This window comes from Desmodus rotundus, chromosome 4, assembly GCF_022682495.2.
Source record: "Desmodus rotundus isolate HL8 chromosome 4, HLdesRot8A.1, whole genome shotgun sequence".
NCBI lineage: Eukaryota > Metazoa > Chordata > Mammalia > Chiroptera > Phyllostomidae > Desmodus > Desmodus rotundus.
Genome location: NC_071390.1, coordinates 160,386,720 through 160,393,656, shown reverse-complemented (window position 1 = coordinate 160,393,656; position 6,937 = coordinate 160,386,720). Strand labels below are relative to the sequence as shown.

General features: G+C 38.0%; 1 pseudogene; it reads left to right on the top strand.

The window, feature by feature from the left end:
* The first annotated feature begins 4,342 nt into the window (after positions 1-4,342).
* LOC139440833 (ferritin light chain pseudogene) lies at positions 4,343-4,838 on the top strand (annotated as a pseudogene).
* Positions 4,839-6,937: the final 2,099 nt, after the last annotated feature.

The window sequence follows — 6,937 nt, the reverse complement described above, 5'->3', positions numbered from 1 at the left end:
GCTTTTCACAGTACACACTCTACAGTGGATTACTGACTTGAATTATTTATGGTAGCATCATCTTATATCCTGATTGAAATGCATACTTTATAAGCAACATATAAAACTGAAAGAACTAAAGTTACCTCTGGGGATGTTGTATTCAAATATAAATGTAGCTTCAAGTTTTATACAGTGGTATTCCTTCTTTTATGACATTTTGAATTTATTTTCCCTCACTAGTCGAATGTAGATCTTCACTTGGTAGAGTCTTCATGATTAGATTAACTGGAGGTGGCAAATTTAAAAGCCTACTGAGATCAAGCAGGTAATGAAAAATAAATTACTAAAGCTCAGTAGCAGAAAAACAATAACCTGTGGTTTGGGACATGGGTAAACAACAGCAATAAAAAATCATATCCTCACTACAAAGAGCAGCTGCTCCTCAGCCCCAGCTTGCTATCACCAAGGAATGTGGATTTTTGGATATCATATGTTTGGGTTTTGTGGGGGAGGTTCTTAATTTCTGAAATATTCTTTTAATCCTTTCTGGTTCAAACAGATGTATTTGTGGACTAGATATGCATTTTTATACATAATCTGGGTTTTTGTTTGTTTTTAATTAATTAATTTATTTGTCATCCATGTATCTTCCCTGGTAAGGTGTCTGTTTAGTCGAGGTGGATAAAAGACTTAAATAGAAGTTGTAACACCATAAAAGTCCTAGAGGAGAACATAGGCAGAAAAATCTCAAATATCCCACACAGCAACATTTTCACCGATATGTCCCCTAGAGCAAGGGACATAAAGGAAAGAACGAACAAATGGAACTTCATCAAAATAAAAAGCTTTTCCACTGCTAAAGGAAATATCAGCAAAATGAAAAGGGAACCAACCATATGGGAAAACATATTTGCCAATGATACCTCAGACAAGGGTCTGATCTCCAAAATATATAAAGAACTCACACAACTCCACTCCAGGAAGACAAACAATCCAATTAAGAAATGAGCAAAGGACTTGAACAGACACTTCTCCAAGGAGGACATACAGAGGGCCCAGAGACATATGAAAAGATGCTCAGCATCACTAGCCATCAGAGAGATGCAAATTAAAACCACAATGAGATATCACTTCACACCAGTCAGAATGCCCATCATAACCAAATCAATAAACAACAAGTGCTGGAGAGGTTTCAGAGAAAAGGGAACCCTAGTCCACTGTTGGTGAGAATGCAGACTGGTGAGGCCACTGTGGAAAGCAGTATGGAATTTCCTCAAAAAACTAAAAATGGAACTGCCTTTTGACCCAGGTAATTCCACTGCTCAGATTATACCCAAAGAATCCTGAAACAGCAATTCAAAAGAACCTAGGCACCCCAATGTTCATAGCAACACAATTTAGAATAGCCAAGTGCTATTGGAAGCAACATAATCTGGGTTTTAAAGTCCTCAAGTTTGAAAACATAGGGATTAATTTAAGTAAATTGAACCATTCTTTCAAATTCATATTTTCTCTGTAAGTTACTAAAAATAGTTAACATCAATTGAATTCTTAAAGAGTAACTATCATCATGATAAATTTTAAAGAAATTCATTTATTTCATCCACACAATAACAGTAGAAGACTACCTCCTTATACATATGAAAAAACTGAGGCACGGAGAGGGTACTTACTGTTCCCAAGGTTACCCCAAGAAGTAAGTATGAAAACTGAGGCAGGAAATCAGTCTTCAGAAACAGGGCATCTACCCTTTGTGACACAGGTTGCCTCAAACAGTTTTACTCAAAAGTAAATAGCTGTGCCTGTATGTACAGATACAGAGGTAGCTCTATTTATCTAGCTAGCTAGCTATTTCATAGCATTATGTTATTCATATCGACTTTTATTCAAATGCTTTTATACTGCAAGTAGAAATTCACCTTTTCAATTTGCTTTCCAAAACTATTAATTACTATTTCAACCACATTTGTTCATCTGTCATTTTTTTAGAATTCACTCCTCCTTATTTTGTTCAAGTTTTATCATTTGAAAAGCTATTCCCTAAATTTTGTCCTCTAAACAAATTTGTGAAGCCTTCTTAATAAAATTTCATATTAAATCTACCACAGTATAATCATTGTTTTATTTTCTCTCTAATTAGAATGTATGTCTCATATAACGTATTACTTAGAAGTATAGTATTTTAAATGTACTAATGCTAATCACATATGCTTAGGTTGCTCAAAATAACAGTTTTAGAATATTTAAAATCAAGGATAAATATTTCTGCTTCTTTCTCTTCATTTTCTTTCCTCTCCCCTAGCTTAGTCAACATATAAGATCATCCAATACTTGCTTTTAAATTAAGGAAAGAATGAATGTTTTGAAAATTGCCAAGAAAACAATGAAAGTGTCCTTCTAATCTAAAAACATTACATTGGCATCTATTAGGTATGACAGAGTTAAGAATAAAATATTATTTTATCTGTGTAATGGATTGTTTTCTGAGCAAAATCCTGCTGAACTTTGAGAGTTAGTCCTGTTGATATCATTAAGAGTCCATGATAAGCAGAGAACTAAGTTTATGAAATTAACACCACCTTAGGAATTTGAATTACCCATTTCTAAGTCAAACCATCCTCTCGTTTTACATTTGAGTTCTTAACTCGCTTAGCCTTATGTTCCTTTTCTGTGAAACTTGGATTTGAATAGACAATCTATAAGGTCTCTCTCAGTTCTAAAATTTTATAATAATTTATTAGCCACAAGTTATTACTCCAGTTGGCTCAGAAGTTCAGCTCAAACATCTACTAGGAACATTCTAGTTTTTAACGTTGATGGAAATTAGATATAAAGGAAAAGTGGACAGGGTGTTAATGAAAATCAAGTTGAGAACAAGGAAAAGTAAAGGGAATTAAAATTCCCCGAATAACCACAAGCTGATTCATTTCCATTCAATTTCTTTTCTGTGGTAATTTGCTAGTAGGTATGGCAATTAATGAAACATAAACATCAAGCTTAATTAATAAGTTTTGCACTCTCTCTCTTTTTCCTGCACACACATACACTATACCAGCTCAATCTAACATTCTATACCCTCCTATCATCATTAAAAGAGACAAGAAAAAATTATAGTAAGTGGAATTGTCAAAAATCTGACAATTACCTGGACATTTTAAGTAATATTAAATTAGTTATACATAGAGATAACATGTTTAATTCATGTGTCCAGCGCCTAACTCCTATATACCCATGCTGGCTCTTGGCAGGTGAAAGAGAGGTACTATCTTCTCGATAAGACGTGAGGATGTCTAAGAGTAAGTTTTTTTCTCTGATAATTTTTTCAGTAATGTTGTGTACTTTAGTTCAAATCCTTTCCTAACTTTCATATACTTGCTGCATTCTTTTTACTTATACTTCAAATAATTAGAACACTGAGTGACTGAATAAAAGCAATGATTTTCATCATATGCCAGCAGGAGGCTGACAACACAGAGCCCGCAGCCCAGGCTGAAAGCCCAGCACCACCTTCTGCCTCCCACATGTCCCCTCCCTTACACCCACCCAGTCCAGCACTCACCCGTTGTCTGTTAACCTGCTTCCCCTACCATCTATCTCACTGACCTCCTTGTCCCCTGACTCCCACTCCAACACAGCCTCCACGATTTCTTTCAGGATGCTCCTTCCAATATGGACGTCTGATCTTGCCACACTCCTTAGAACACTTGCAGACACACTGTGTTGCCCAAAGACGCAGACTCTGTGGCAGTGGTTTCCAAAAAGTGGCCACTGGACCAGTAGCATCCCCTGGGCCCTTGTTAGAAATCTAAGTTTCTGGGCCCCACCCAGACCTTCTGAATCAGAAACTCTAGAAGAGGGGCCCAGCCTTCTGAGTTTCAACAGCTTTCTAGTTGATTCTGACCCATGCTCAGGTTTGTGACCCACTGCTCTACAGCATGGCACAAAAATAACGTTGCAGTCTGGCCTTGACCTTCCTGGTTTCCTACCCCCACTCCCACCCTCCTCACCTTCCATCTGTCCCAACCATGCAGCCTTTTGACCCATCCAGAGATATTGCGTGTTTGCTCCTGCCGCTCCCTCTGCTGGGAAGGCCTCCCCATTTTTCTTGGTGAGCATCACACCCTTCATAGATCCAGCATTAAAACATCAATTCAGGCAGTGCCCTTGGCACTTCCGCAGATTGGTCTCTCGCTTCAATAAGATTTGGAGAGAACAGACCCAGGGATGCCCCTTCCTTACCCTCCAACTACACTCCAACCTCTTTTCCAGTCACCACCTTCAGAAACACCTCAGCCATCCTCCGCCTCAAAGACTAGCCAACACTGACTTTTTGACCTGAATTCCTTATCACCAAACAACCATGAGCTAACAAATTTATTGGAATTATTCAACTGAGGTGGAGGCACTGTCGACTGCCTCGTCATCCTGCATCTGCAGGCCTTCTACACCTACCTCTTTCTGGGCTTCTATTTCCACCGCGAAGCTGCGGCTCTGGAAGGTGTGAGCCACTTCTTCCATGAGTTTGGCCAAGAAGAAGTGGGAAGCAGCACAGCGGCAGCTGTGTTCTCTTCCAGAATGTGCAGAAGCCTCCCAAGATGAGTGGGGTAAAATTCGGGATGACATGGAAGCCTCCATGGCCTTGGAGAAGAACTTGAACCAGGCCCTTTGGGATCTGCAGGCCCTGGGTTCCGTCTGCACCGACCCTCATCTCTGTGACTTCCTGGAGAACTATTTCCTGGATGAGCAGGTGAAACTCATCAAGAAAATGAGCGACTAATCTCCAGCTAACAGCCTCCAACTAACAGGCTGCACTGGGTGAATAACTCTTTGAAAAGCTCACCCTCAAGCATGACTAGGAGCTTTTGGAGCTCAGAGGCCTTTGAGGGTCCCCTCTGCATCCCCCTGGTGTATGGCTTCTGTCTGAGCCACGCCCTGAGACCACTGGGCAGTGTTTTAACCAACCAGAGCCCTCTCCATGTATTGGACCAAATGGAAACAATAAAGCTTTTTGCAGGGAAAAAAAAAAAGATTTTCATCATAGCTTTATATCAATCTGGATCTATTCAGGAGACAAAAAATAATACAACAGTAATTTAAGGAAGAAAACTTTATTATGAAAAATCATTAACTTATAAAAGCATTAACTACTAAAAATGTTAAAGAGTACTCTAAGAAATCCAGATTTAGCAGGTGCAAATAGAGGCATTCTACTACCACTAGGTGAAGGGCACTAGACAATGAAGAAAACTGAGGATTTAGAAGAGGTTCCTCCACCCAAGACTGAGATTTCAAACTCTTTGGAGCAAATATCCCTACATAAGGGGCAAGCATCTGCCAATAGCAAAGAGAATGTAGGCTAGTACTGATCCATAGAAATGGTCTGCCATTGCCAAGGGACATGGGCAGATGTGAACTTGTCTGCAGAAGCAAACTGCTTGCTGGTGAGACAATTGCCAGAAGTTGCAGCTGCTGGACCTTCTTTAGAAGCAACAGCATACTGGGTAGTCATTTGCCTGAAGATGAATGATGGTCACCTGTCAAAGCAGCCAGGCAGCTACAGAGATCATGGCTTAAGAGGAACATAGCTACTGTGAAAGACAGTGAGACTAGACCTGGTCAGTGAGTCAGAGCCATTGTGCCTCGCCTCCTGCACCACAGGAAGTGTGGGAGTAGCACCCAGCCAGAAGGGAAGTGCCTTCTTCCCATCATCAGCATACATATCGCTCTTATTCTTAAAAAAATAAAAATTAAAATTAAGTCCACCACAATAAGTCCACTAGAAAGGCAAAAGTGTGTACAGGTTTCACAAAATAGGGGAAGAAGGGTTTGGAGGTGTGAGATTATAAATTGATATCTGGCCCAATCTTTTACCACTAAAACACCTTCCCTTAAAAAATTAAACATCACTAGGACTTACCAGAGGAGGCATCTAGATCATTGCTTAATTTTCCCATTTACTCTCCCACTTATTCTAACATTTGTGTCTCTCATTTAAAATAATCTGGAGGCATGCTGGCATCATTTCAAGACCAGAGTATGATGACATTGTCTACTTAGTTGAAAATAAAAAAATCTGTGTTTAATCAAGTCCCACCAAATATTTTAATAAAATGCTTATTTGGTGGGTTCAGATATCTCACTAACCAATAAAATCTGTGTACATATAGCTTGTAAAAATTTTTTTAGTAGTGGAGAGATAGGATTCAAAATAGAAAAAAACATATATGTATAATAAAAAATCACTTCTAAGTTTTATTTTAGCCTGTGCTGTGGTCATGTTCTCAAGAGATTAGAATTAAAGATATTGATAAGATTTCAGATACTGTTCATTGTAAGGTATTCATTTAAATGATTTATCAGAAACTAAAATTCACACAGCTATAATTTCATAACCAGAAAGTGGCTGATTGACCAAGAACTGACGTCTCATAGTTTGAATCCCAGTACTCTTTCCATATTGCCTGCATTAGAAAGCGTTAATAATACTTACTCTGTTTACCACCCACCACACCATCATCACCTGAACACATTAAGCTTCCCTTGTGTTTATTTTAACCATAAGGCATAATGTTTCTAGTAGAATTATTTTCATAATTAAATAGCTTTTTAGTAGCATGTATACTATTATCTAAAGTTCCAGGTTATATGTATTTTACTTCACATACATTGTTTATTTTAATGTAAATGTATACAACTCTACCTTAGAATTCTTTTAAAAGACTAGTAGAAAATGTAACCTGAGAAGGAAATATTTAACATCTATAAAATACCTGTTAATGAAAAGTCAGGCTTATTGTCTAAAATTAAAAGTCATTTTATTTTTACTTCTTTTAAGTTTCTTTTCTAAGTATACAACATTTGATCTCATTTTTTATATTCCCTTGTAGATCTTAATAATTTTTCCCCTTCTTCAGTCAATGCAGAAATGGCAGGAGAAAATTTAAACTGATGGCAC